Genomic DNA, 13,537 nt, shown 5'->3' with positions numbered 1-13,537 from the left:
GAATAAAAAAGGAACAAATACAAAAACTTCAAGGGAATAAAACTTGACACATTAGTTCTCTTTAGCTATTATGGACACAATAAATTATTTAGTAGAACAAAGAAAAAATCTGCATATTTTTTTAAATCAGTTAGCACCATATCTGTATATGGTACGCATCAAGAGGTGTAAATACAGACAAAATTTGGACTAGCAACTTAATGTAAAGTCCAGTTCTACAAACCAGAATGCCTGACTTTCAGCATGAGTTGTTTATTGAATTCTTAAACGAATGTATTTATCAGTAGGAAAAGAAAAAAAACAGCAGAGGAAGTAATATAGCCCTAGATTTCCCAATAGTGAATTCATTAACAGAGTCAATTCTGAACTCAGCCCGGCATCTTATCCACCAAACACTCACTTGCCTGCATAATGACAGATGATCATAAAAGCTTAACAATGTCTTGCTGTGGCTGGTAAAGCAAACAGGAATGAGAATGAAGAAAACTATGGTATCATGTTTGACCACTGGCAGCATATTAAATATGAGAAATTAAGAATTATACCTTGTTAGGATGACTATCATCACCCTCAGCAACTATAAAAAGCTCAAAGTCAAATGGTTCTGACTCACTTGAAGGGTGGTAGCATCTGCAGAGGAAATTCTGGGTATGAGCTGTCACCAGAGGCTAATCTGTCTGGAACAGGTGCACAGTGGTTTGCCAGTCCCTCTTCATTTCATGGCCAGGAGCCAGGGGATGCAGCTCATGAAAGGGATGCCCATTTGGAATAGAAATTGTACAAACCAAGAAAGGGCACTACCTGTTTTGGCATCTCTCAAGAGTGTCTTCTGCTGGTAAAGTTACGGTGACTTAATGGAATTTGGAAGCCTTTCACTACTCAGTGTACATCAGTGCTGACATCCTACCTGTCCTTTCCCAAGATCAAGTTCTCCTGGGCCACAGTAACAACCTTTGGTTCAAGTACTTTTACAGCCAATATGTTTATAATTGTAAACTCAGCTGATTTTCTATAATCTGGTGGCTGTTAATATTTAAAAGTGAAACTAGTATATACAAGTAGCAGATCAGTAACCTAAGACCAAAGAACATTTATTGAGCCCTTTAGGACAAAAGGTGGAAGTACTGTAAAATTGACTTTCAAATGAATGAACAAGGAATACATATTCAAAATCTCAACTCTGGCAGATGCTGAACCCAGAGTCATTTGATCTGCAGTAGCAGTTGGATGTCTGAGTACATCAATTGGAGCAGAAAGAAATTTTTCTCAGAAAGTACTGCTTAGCTAATCCAACTGGAGGCTTCTGAATAAAACATTCTGATTGCATTAGAATTATTCCCATTGACAAAAATACACCTACAAAAAAAATTATAGAGAACTCTAAAGCCAGGTCTGCATCAGACAGACCAACAGACTTTTTGAAAGGATTTATTCAATACATTTTTTTTCCAGATTAAGAATTTCCATCGATAGTCTACCAGTCACAGCTAGCATTATATATGGAGGTTGGTGGCCCTGCCTGCAGCAGAGGGCTTGGAGCTTGACAATCCTTGAGGTCCCTTCCAACTCAAGCCATTCTATGATCTTCATGGTGATTATATTTTATTATGAACTTATTGTATATATTATTAACCCAATCAGTAGAAGTTTGAAAATGAGTAATTATGAAATTTGAGAATGATGCAAAAAAAAAAAAAACAATAAGGGAAATTAAGCTCATTAAACATCTTGCTCCCACTGATTGCCAATAGCTTCTAGTGTTAAATTAAGAGGTATTTTGTTGTCTTCTGCAGCCAAGCTCAGCCATATTCCATTCATTAACCAATAATTTAGGTCTTTGAATTAATTACTATAAAAGGTTTTCCTCATTTTCTCACATGCTGTGTTTATTTTAGGATGTTAACACAGCAATCCAAACAGAACACATAAGACTCTCTCAGGGCTTTCTGTCTCGCATCCCAGACCTTCTGTTTCTTTCTAAACTTTAGCAGTCACAGTTGTTAAGAGATATAAATAGTCTAAAGCACAAGAGAATCTCCCTTCCCTGACAGAATCTTTATTTACAAGCTATACAAACCTATGCAGGTCACACAGTCTCTTGCTGGCAGGTTAATAAGGCCCACCTGCCAAATAAACCCACCAGTGAACTCCACAGAGCCTACATAAATCCAAGAGGCTTGGACAAGAGAGAAAGATTTGCTTCCTAGGAATCATGCCAAAATGAGATGCTTATAGTTCAAAAGGGGTTCAACTTTCAAACTCCGAAGTGCTTCTCTACCTGGCACAGACTTGTAAGTGTGCCAAAAGCTTACCAAACATGTGGTTCATGCTTCTGAAGACAGCATTATTTAGCATTTATATTTCAATACTGCATACTGGACAACAGAACAGAGAGCTCCTGTACCACAGCCTTACAAACATTACGAAGATTAAGTCCCAGATCTGCAGAGCTTTTAGAAGGCAAGTGCAGTTGGGTAATAAATCAAGTCAAAATAAATTTGCCTACAATGCCATGAAAGGGAAACGGAAGACTAGAACAACAGATTATTTAAGCTGACCTAAAATTTATTTCTTACAAGCTACAGCACATATTTGAGTTAATACCAACCACTATCAAGGTGGAATTCTTTTCCAAGACCCATATCATTCAAACACTACACTCGAGTAAGTCTTTCCTACTGAACCAATGACTTCTCATGGCCTTTTCTAAAGGAGACAGGCTTAGCCCTAGAAACCATCCCAGTGTGGGCATACCTGTAGATCTTTCCAGAGGCTTAGTCACTACGTTTATATTGCATTCAAAAGAGTTTCTCCAAAGCATCTTTCAGATTTCTATTTGCAGTTTGCAAAGTCAGGAAACTGACAAAGCCAATATTTAATAGTTTTAGAATGGCATCAGGCAGATGAAGACAGGTAGTCATGTTCAGGGGACTAATAGGGGGAGTCCCCTGGCATTCAGTCCTAGCGAGCAAAGGGGTCCAAGAGAGGGGGTCCAAGAGAGCTGGTTGCTCTTCAAGAAGGAAGTCTTAAGGGCGCAGGAGCAGGCAGTCCCCCTGAGCTGCAAAATGAGCCGGCGGGGAAGAAGACCGGCGTGGATGAATAGGGAGCTATTCCTGAGGCTCCGGGAGAAAAAGAGAATCTACCGCCTGTGGAAAGAGGGACAGGCCACTCAAAATGAATACAGGGAAGTTGTTAGGATGTGTAGAGGTGAAATCAGAAAGGCAAAAGCCCAGCTTGAATTTAACCTAGCCGCTGGTGTGAAAAGGAATAAGAAACTCTTTTATAAATACATTAACAGTAAGAGGAGGACAAAGGAGAATATCCACTCTTTGCTGGATGAGGCTGGGAATGTGACCACTGAGGATAAGGAAAAGGCGGAGGTTCTGAATGCCTTCTTTACGTCTGTCTTTAAAAGTCAGACCAGTTATCCTCAGGATACCCCTCTCTCTGACCTGGTAATCTCGGCCGGGGAGCACACTAACCCCCCTGTGATTCTGAAAGAAACAGTCAGAGACCTCCTGCTCCAGCTGGACTGTCACAAGTCGATGGGGCCAGATGAGATCCACCCGAGAGTGCTGAGGGAACTGGCGGAGGTGATAGCCGAGCCGCTTTCCATCATCTGTCAGCGCTCCTTGTTGACTGGTGAGGTCCCAGAAGACTGGAGGCTTGCCAATGTGACTCCCATTTATAAGAAAGGTCGTAAGGAGGATCCGGGGAACTACAGGCCTGTCAGCCTGACCTCGGTGCCAGGGAAGGTTATGGAGCAGATCGTCTTGAGGGAGATCAGGCGGCATGTGCAGGGTGACCAGGGGATCAGGCCTAGCCAGCATGGGTTCGTGAAGGGCAGGTCCTGTTTGACCAACCTGATCTCCTTCTATGATCTAGTGACCCATCTGGTGGATGAAGGAAAGGCTGTTGATGTGGTCTACCTAGACTTCAGCAAAGCCTTTGACACTGTCTCCCACAGCATTCTCCTGCAGGAGCTGGCAGCCAGAGGCTTGGATGGGTACACTCTTGGCTGGGTAAGGAGCTGGCTGGAGGGCCGGGCACAGAGAGTGGTGGTGAATGGAGTCAAATCCAGCTGGCGACCAGTCGTGAGTGGTGTTCCGCAGGGGTCAGTGCTGGGGCCTGTCCTCTTCAATATCTTTATTGATGACCTGGATGAGGGCATCGAGTGCACCCTCAGTAAATTCGCAGATGACACCAAATTGGCTGGAAGTGTGGATCTGCCTGGGGGTAGCGAGGCCCTACAGAGGGATCTGGACAGGCTGGAGAGCTGGGCTGGAGCCAATGGGATGAGTTTCAACAAGGCCAAATGCCGGGTCCTGCACTTCGGCCACAACAACCCCAGGCGATGCTACAGGCTTGGGGCGGTGTGGCTGGAAGACTGCGTAGAGGAAATGGACCTGGGGGTATTGATTGATGCTCGGCTGAACATGAGCCGACAGTGTGCCCAGGTGGCCAAGAAGGCCAATGGCATCCTGGCTTGCATCAGAAACAGCGTTGCAAGCAGGAGCAGAGAGGTGATTGTTCCCCTATATTCAGCACTAGTGAGGCCGCACCTCGAGTACTGTGTCCAGTTTTGGGCCCCTCACTGCAAGAAAGATATTGAGGCCCTGGAACATGTTCAAAGAAGGGCAACGAAGCTGGTGAGGGGTCTGGAACACAGGCCATATGAGGAGAGGCTGAAGGAGCTGGGAATGTTCAGCCTGGAGAAGAGGAGGCTCAGGGGAGACCTCATTGCTCTCTATAACTTCCTGAACGGAGGTTGTAGTGAGCTGGGGGTCGGCCTCTTCTCTCGTGTCATTAGTGATAGGAGCAGGGGGAATGGTTTCAAGCTACGCCAGGGGAGATTCAGGCTGGACATGAGGAAGTATTACTTTTCAGAAAGGGTGGTCAGGCACTGGAATGGACTGCCCAGGGAGGTGGTGGAATCACCGAGCCTGGGGGTGTTCAAGGAAAGACTGGATGTTGCGTTGAGGGACATGGTTTAGTAGGAGCTATTGGGAATAGGTGAACAGTTGGACTGGGTGATCTTTTAGGTCTTTTCCAACCTTAGTGATTCTATGATTCTATGTAGCACAAGCTCTTGCCAACTCCAGTCCTAGCACACTGCCTCTGAAACAGGAACTCATGATCCACTCAGGAAAAGGATTGGCTTACTTCTGCATACCCAGCTGAAAACAGCAGCAGTGCCAAGCAGATCACAAACAGTTCATGTCTTTGCCTCTGAGGTAGCAGCAGCAATCAAGGAGGGCAATACATGGCTGCGGAGGCAGTATGTGTGTCCATGGGGTGGGGTGGAACTCATAGGCCCAATTTTAACTAGCCATTTGAAGTCTGATGAAGTTCTTTAATGTATTATAAAGCACATGTCTGTAGAAGACCTACCTGCCAAAAAATCCTCAGGGACCGATTATACAGATTGGAGAACACAAAGGCATCCACCTATTTCTTCCAGCAGGTTGAGTGAACTAGACCAGGGATTTCCCACAGTTGGTGAGGACTACAGCTACACAGAGAGATACAGAATTGGAACTGCAAAGAGACAACTCATAATGTGAAGGGTTAAGGTGATATTTTTGCTTTTTATTTGCCAGAGTGACTCCACATATAAGTCAAACTGTTTTACAAGTGTACAGGAAACAAAGAATGCATAGAACATGCCTTTGAGATGGTATGCTGTGGCAAAGCAGTTAGTAAAACTGTGAAGACCTCTGTCTAATCACTTGAAGTATCACTCTGCTTAGGGATCCTTTTATTTTAGATAAGTTGCATGTTGGGAGGGATGTACTTGCAGCCAAAGACAACGGTACCTGCTGTAGCCCCTGTAAAGGGATAAAACAGAAGTTAAGGCCTAGATTTACAGGTTAGACTCCTGAAATCTCCAAGTGCCATTAAACTGCTTACCTCCTTCTTTTGGATACTGTAAACAGTTTTTTCTTGCCTTGAAGAGCAGTTTCAAACCCAGAAGATTCACACAACCTCAGCCCTTCAGCAAATACCATATGCCCAATGGCTGTAGCAATTTCAAGAGGTGAGGTACGCAACATAAGATGGCGTACATCCAGGAGAATGATGCTTTTGTTAGCAACTGGTCCCAGCTTCACCGTGAGACAGCCAAGAAGGTGAATCCTCCCTCATCCAGGATGCTCCTATGTGCTGGCTAAGCCCCAACACCTCCAACCAGTCCATTCCTCATCTGAATCACTGTTTAATTCAATTGCTGTAAATGCAGCTGAGACAGTATGATGTCTTTGTACTCTATGTAAACTGGATGCAGATCCAGAGCTGGAGCCAGAACTGCCACAGTGGAATCACTCTTGCATTTAGGGTTGAGCTGCTGACAGTGAACCACATTAACTCCTGCAGGCAGCTCAGCAGCCACCTTGCACCTCCTGCTAGGGCTTGTTCACCAAGCCTCTCATAATATGCCTGCACTGATTTGCAAAGCGTAAGCTCTGGCTCATTAACAATAACTGAAGCGAATAAATATAGCTTAGAGAAGCTAGCATATCAAGCTCAAGAACAGTGTAAGAACATGGTAAAATGTGCAAGAAACACATCCTACTCCTTTCAGTTTTCACAGCAAAAACAGGACAGGTGATAATTTAGCAGTTAGGTCCGCATTTGCAAGCCTGCTCAGCCTATGGCTTAAATCCAGTTGTTTCAGCCCTTATTTGTCAAGTACTCTTGAAAGTACCTAACACCAATATAAAACAAGTGCCAGAAATCTTATATAAATTCCCAATCAGTTCTCAAAGTTAGTGAATATTTCTGAAAATGTCTGTCAGTGGGCATTCCTCTCAAAGCATATATACTGAGTAAATGGGATGTGATCACAGCTACAGCTTCTCAGTCCAGGAAATTGCCAGCCACCAACATAATTAGAAACAGTTCACACGATGAAATTAATCATTCAAAAAAGAGCAATTACTGTTAACAGAATAATGGCATGCCTTAAAGAAGAATGAAATTAACCTTTCGGACTGACATAGTTACCCTCACCATTCCACATCGAGGCAGCAAAGATTAATATGTGTGCAAAATACAACACTGCATTAGAGTCCACTGAAAACAGAAGTAGCATTATCTATCTGGTCTCTTCAACCCTTAACAAACTTTACTCTTCAGCACTGGCATACAGTAGAAATATCAATAGTCAGCTCTCTGCCAAAATGAAAAGAAACTTCAGGACATTAATAAAAAGCTTACCACTTTGTGCGTATAACCGAACCATGACTACGTGAAGATTAAGCAAAGCCATAGTTTGAAATGTAACAAACTTAACAGTAAAACCTCAAAAGGTAAGAGTTAGAGTTGAGCTTTAGTTTTAACAAGCTAAGATCTAGAAAATTATACCAATGGTAATTCTACTCTAAAGATAAACATTCATTCTGATTTTTAATGAATTTCAGTATATTTCTAAAAGAGATTATGTTTATAAACACAGGGGCATACTATGCAGACAGAGAGCAGAGTTAACATTTTGAATCAAGCTGTGTACTTCCACATAGCTTTATTTTATTCTAAATGTCAGGAATGTTTAAATTAAGTCATATTGATGTTGAAGGTAATTAGAGACATATAACTCATACAGATAACTTATCAGTGCACTGAACTTACTTATACCAGGCTGGAGTACGTTAGCTACTTAAAATTGGTATACAGCTGTTTTTTATCATCCCAACACTGGACAACAGCAGGGATGTGATCCTCAGCCCTTCTTTCTCCTGGCCTCTGCTTTCCCCTGAAGATGTATCCCACTCTGTCATGTCTTCAACATTACTCTTCTTTTTGCTCCCTCAGTGACACTTTCCTTCCTTCTGCTCAGCACAAATGATGCAAACAGAAATAGCTTATTTGCGAGTAGTGACATTTACTCCCATTATTTTCCCCACTGAAAAATGAGTCTGCTGAACAGACTGGTGCATAACTCATAGTATGAAGATTCACATTTAGCTGTCTGTTTTCACTGAGGTTTTAATTTCTTACTCAGAACAGTATTCAAACTACAAGGTACAGTTGCACTTCAAACGTCTCTCATTAGGATAGACTAATTATGTTAGAAATTCTCTAAGCAGATTATTTTCTTCTTCCTGAAAAATCAACATGCAATTAAAAAATACTACTGCTCCATTTTTATGAGACTGTAAAAAAAAAAAAAAAAAACACGTGCAAAGAAGTCTGAAATCCCCATTCCTTCTCATTTTAAAATTATTTAACACTTCAGGAATTGTAATACACAATTTTCAGATTACCATTCCCACTGAACTTTCATTCAAATTGATCACCAAATGTAGGCTCCCGAGGGTTCATTTAGAACTACAAGTTTAGTATTACTGTGCCACAGTTAATGCCAGCTATTTGGAAACACTGCTTTAAGTTATTCTTTCTTAATTTTACATCAGCAGCTTGCTCTCTTCATATTCAGCAGAACACAGTATGTTGCATGGCTGAAGACAAATGCACATGTGCTTATGAAGATTTTTTCTTAGCAGTCTTGGTGACGCGTAGACTGACATATTGACAGATCAGTGGCTCTGCCTACACGTAACGCAGCTAAGGATACATTCAGACAGGGTTCAGGCAGGTTGGAAATAACCATTACTCAATGTTAATCCTAAGAAAAATCATGGACTGCTAGCTGAAGCCAGAGCTCAGGTGATGGGTTACCAACTGACAGTATGAAAGAGCAGTAACAGTGATGAAGGATGACACTGGGAAGATATCTCTGCATCAATGCTACCACAGAATAGAACAGGCAGCATTAACTCTCCCAGTGCATTCACATTTTTATTAGAACTACAAGTGTATTCAGTGTTTAACCTTAAAAGGTGAAAAAGTGATGCAAAGCTGCAAAACAAAAGATATCTCCATTTGTGGGTTCTAAACAGTCTAGTACAACTCTTATCTCATTAAACACCTGCAGGACAGTAAAAACTGTGGATAGCCTGAGCTGTTTTATAGGTCTGATTAATTTGTCAACTGCACTCCCATATCTGAAACAAAAATAAAAAGGGATTCGGAGCAATCAGTGGCTAGGATCTGTACAGAAGATAAATATAAACTTGAAGCTTTTACCACAAAGATCTACAATTAGATTAAATGTGCTTGCTGACAGCACCTTTGTTCTGTTCAGCCTTTGGCATGAGAGATGCAAAGCTTTAGTACAGAGAATGCAAAACTCCATTATTTCTAATAGTGAAAGATGCCCCAAAATGTGCCCCATCCCCTTGTTAGCAGGGCTGACCAGACTCTCAGGGGAGAGATTTTTGCACTGTTGCGTGGAATAGTGCCATGCACATTCAATTTGTTTCAGAGCTCTGTCTAATGCAGTGAAACTACACCAAATGCAGTACAGGCCTCAGCCTTTCAGGCACAGCCTGTCCCTGTGGTGGCAACAAAAATAATTATCTTCCTTTGCTTTAGAACCTCAGAGTACCCTAATGCATGCCTAAGGCCAAGGGCACTGACTACTGTTATTGCTGAATAAATACTGGAAATGTTCTTGGGAAAGTGTTTAAATTGCAAATTATCCTTCGGCCTAGGAACTAATTAGTAATCTCTAAAACATAAATGTTTCTAGAACGATATGCAACTGCTACATTTATTTAAATTCATTTACTGAGTTGAACAGAGATATTGATCTTGATACTGGTTGTTAACAAAAGTTGAACCTAAAGAGCAATAAAATTTTCGATACCAAATGAAACAGGACTCAATAAATGAGTACTATGATCTGCTCTGAATATACATCATTTGGCTTCAGTGACCTGTTCTGCTGTCTGAGAAACATCAAACTGATGAAAAGCACCAGCTAATTCAGAATTACAAGAACAGCTAATGAAAAGGTAAAAACCCCCCTAGAGGTTCAGTCTGGAAACTTGCAACCAGCAACAGATTAGGGGACATTTAGTTCTGCTATTTCAAGGCCATCACTCACAAACAAGGTGCTCCTATTTGTCAGCATAACCTCATTCTGCACTGTGCATGTAGTCATTTACACCTGCATAGCAGAATTTAAACTCAGTTTTCATAAACATAGGCATAACAAATTCCTACTTTCAGAAAATCAACATCATTGTGTACTGCTAAAGAGAAACAGACTTTAGTATCATGGCCTGAGTTCAAGAAAATTGACAAAAATTGACAATAAGGATTGTTTTTGGGTTTGAAATAAAAAACTACATATGTAGGTTTATCTCTAAATGTGCCTTAACTTTCAAATTCGCACTGATGTCTACATACAGTAGGAGTCAGTGCCATTCCAGTTAAAGATGCCATTACATGGTTGCAAATCTTAATAGTGCAGACAAGGCCAATAATCTGTATGAATTGAAAGGTACAAAAAAGATTTCATGTCACCTTGACCATGGTAGCAAAATCCCTCCACTTAAATCTGCAACGACAGAGAGAAGGCAAACACGTGAACTGTGCTATCTGGAGGATCTTATAGATTAGTAATAAGTACAGAATAAAAAAATCAGTCCTCTTTTCAAAAGTTGCAAATAGAAGGATTTATATTACTAAGCCTGAGCACAGAACTTGTTGCCAAGAGAGCAGAGAATACAAATGTATTGTATTCTCTGTTTTTGTACTGTTCATACTCTGTATACAATACATATATATATATACAATACATATACATACATACAATACATACATATATACAATACATACTCTGTATTGTACTGTAGCATATCAGTTATTGATAACTAACCTCATTTCTTACAAGCTTTTTCAGCAGAAAACAGCAACTCTCAAGCACGTACCACACTTCTGGCTTTCAGCATTTTTCACATTACTGATCAACTACAGAAGAAAAGCACTCCTATACATGCCATTCTGCAGCAAAATAGATGTACACACACGTGTACATCTACTAATTTGTACCAATACTTGCTTTCTTACTAGAGGTAGAAGCATCTTTTTTCTCCTGCAAATGTAACTGAACTTGAAGAAACGGGAAACTTGCCAATGATGTTTAACCCAAATTAGCTGTTTCAAAATCATAGAACCATTAAGGTTGGAAAAGACCAGTGAGATCACCTAGTTCAACCCTCAGACTGTGCCCATTGCCCACGTCCCTCAGTATCACCCATCTCTACTCTTTTCTTGAGCACCTCCATGGACAGTGAGTCCACCACCACCTGGGCAGCCTGTTCCAATTCTTGACCTCTCTTTCTGAGAAGAAATTGTTCCTAATACCCAACCTGTTCCCCTGGCACATCTCCTTTTCTTTAATACTGTAAAACTGACATCCAGAAGCTAAGTCCCACAAGCCTAACACCTTGAAGATGCTTGTTGCTTTTTTTTTTTTAATAGCCAGGCTGTAAACAAGTTAAGATACCTTTATCACGACAGATAGGTCTCCTTCAGCTGATTATAGCTTTAATCAGCCCACGATTAACACTCTCATTACTAAGTAATTAGCAGTAAGCACAAACTGGTTGCTAACTGCCAGTGTAAGGAGGGTGCACCCACCATTAGGCACAGGCATACAACCCCCCTTATCTGCCAGCACTGGAAACCCCTCTGGGGCACAGGCACTCACCCTCGGGAGGACAGTGTTACTCCTCCATCACCTGCCGTTGACCTTTCCCATAAGCAGGGTCTTCATCAGCACAGTACGGCATCCTGAGCACGCAGCAAGCATCAGAGCCCTGTGGCAGCCGGCCACCCCCTGCTTTCCCACTTGATGGAAATGCTTGTTCCTGTCAGAGCACGACAGATATTGCCGATTCAACCTGGAAAAGGAGCCAGGCACTCAGCTGGCAAATTGCATGCGCACGTGCTTTGGTTGATGTAAGCTAGAGAAAAATAAACCAGGCCACACAAGCAGCCCAGGCAACCCGCAGCCAGGCACACCTAGCTTCCTATACAACCTGAAGCCTTCAGAACCGCATGGAAGTCAGAGCATTCACGTCGCATTGTGAATCACATCACATCAGCTCAGGCTTTTTTTTTTTTTTTTTTTTTTTTTTTTCCCCTCTTATAAGGGAATACACGTGTAGGGCTGCTGAGTAAGGCACATTTACCACACAGCGTACCCGAGGGAGGCACATTCAGCACACAGCACGCCGTGAGCGCTTACCACAGCGGTGCGGGGAGAGCCTCCGAGTCCGAGGGGGAGGAAAGCCGCGCCGCTCAGGGCCCTCGACGCGCTCTCGCCCACCTGGGCCGGGCCCCACGCAGCTCCCGCCTTCGGCCCCACCTCGCCGCACGGCCTTCCCTCCCCTGGCACCCGGCCCGCCCTCCTCTTCCTCCCCGCCGCCGCCAGCGCGGTCCCCGCCGCTGCCGCCGCCCCGCGCTCACGGCGGGCGCCGCTCCGGGCCGCGCGTGCGGGCGGCTCCGTGCGGGGGGATTTGAAACAGCCGCTCCGGGGGCAGCGCAGCGGCGGCGGCCAATCAGCGCGCCGGATTTTTCGCGCTGGTTCTGGCCGGAGGAGGGGGCGGGGCCGCCGCGCAGGATCGCCGGAGCCGCCGTTACCGCCGCCGTTGCCGTTACCGAGTCGCTTCGGCTCCCGCCGGTTCCCCGGCCCCGAGCTACCGCCGCCGCTTCCACCCGGCTCCCGGGGGACGAGGATGCGCTAGGCCACAGGTCGGTGGGGCCGGGAGCGCGGCGGGCGGGCTGCTCTCCCAGAGGAAGGGAGGAGAGGAGGAGGAGAAGGAGGCGGCGGCGGCGGTGGTGGCGGTGGCGGCGGCAGCAGCGGCAGCGGCAGCGGCGGCGGGGCACACGGTCCCACAGGCCCCGGGCGGGAGGCGGGAGCGGCGGCGCCCTGGGGATGGATGCTGCGGGCAGCGCTAAGAGGCCGGGCGCCGTGCGGTGGCGGTGTGGGGCTGGGGGTCGGCTACCCCCCCCCCCCCCTTTGGAGCCCCTCAGCCGCGACTCCGCTTCCTCAGGCGGACCGCAGCTCCGCTATCCCCGCGTGTTTTTTACGTATCGTTTCTTGGTGCCCCCGCCGCCCCCAGGCTGCAGTCTGACTGCTGTGTGGCGGAAAGTAGCGATGCTGTTCTGCCTTCCTCCTCCTCCTTCTCCTCCTCCTCCTCCGTGGGCGCTGCGGGAGGTCAGTGCTGCATAAAGCGCCGCGGGCCGGGGGGGCAATCAGTGCTCAGCGCAGAAAAGAACGGAGAAGCCGGGTGGGGGGGGAGCGGGGGGGAGGTGAGAAGGGGGAAAAAAACACATACACACAAAAAGCCCTCCTCCAGAGCCTCACCTCCTTCCCCCGAGAGATGGGGGGCGGCCGGCTCGCCCCCGTGGCCGTGGGATCGGGGAGATGCCCCGTGCCCTTCGCCGCGGGTAGGACCGGCTCACCCGGCAGCGGGAGTGCGTGTAACTCGGGAGATGTATGGAGGGGAAGCAGCCATGTTTGATTTATTCCTCCTCCGAACGCTGGTGCGATGATCCTGCTGCCACTTACACCCTCCTGAGCTCCATCCTGCACCCAAGCCTCCCTGGGAGCTCACGGGAGGAAACGCGAGGGCTGAGGGCTCCTCGTCACCGTCTTCACTGAGGAGAGATGGGGCTCCAACTT

The 13,537-nt window shown here is 45.1% G+C and overlaps 1 protein-coding gene and 1 long non-coding RNA gene across 6 annotated transcripts in view; one reads left to right on the top strand and one right to left on the bottom strand.

Annotated features, from left to right (window-relative positions):
• NSD2 (nuclear receptor binding SET domain protein 2) overlaps positions 1 to 13,537 on the top strand; it is a 105,874-nt gene that overhangs the window by 18,402 nt on the left and 73,935 nt on the right. For 2 of the 4 annotated variants that reach the window (XM_048942827.1, XM_048942825.1), the window contains exon 1: positions 12,331 to 12,603. The exons of 1 other annotated variant lie outside the window; for it this stretch is intronic. The gene's annotated coding sequence lies outside the window, so the exon portion shown is untranslated. Of the gene's footprint in view, positions 1 to 12,330; positions 12,604 to 13,537 lie in introns of those variants that run through there. One more of the 4 variants, XM_048942830.1, reaches the window with a different exon arrangement.
• On the bottom strand, positions 5,367 to 12,301 carry LOC125692397 (uncharacterized). 2 transcript variants are annotated; one of them, XR_007376635.1, is made up of 3 exons: positions 12,098 to 12,301; positions 11,558 to 11,750; positions 5,367 to 10,402 (listed from the first exon to the last, which is right to left on the bottom strand). It is a non-coding gene; the product is annotated as an uncharacterized LOC125692397 (long non-coding RNA). The 2 variants fall into 2 exon arrangements; XR_007376636.1 differs by having other exon boundaries at positions 5,367 to 5,828.

Source organism: Lagopus muta, chromosome 4, assembly GCF_023343835.1.
Source record: "Lagopus muta isolate bLagMut1 chromosome 4, bLagMut1 primary, whole genome shotgun sequence".
NCBI classification, from domain to species: Eukaryota; Metazoa; Chordata; class Aves; order Galliformes; family Phasianidae; genus Lagopus; species Lagopus muta.
This window is presented reverse-complemented; position numbering and strand designations above follow the sequence as displayed.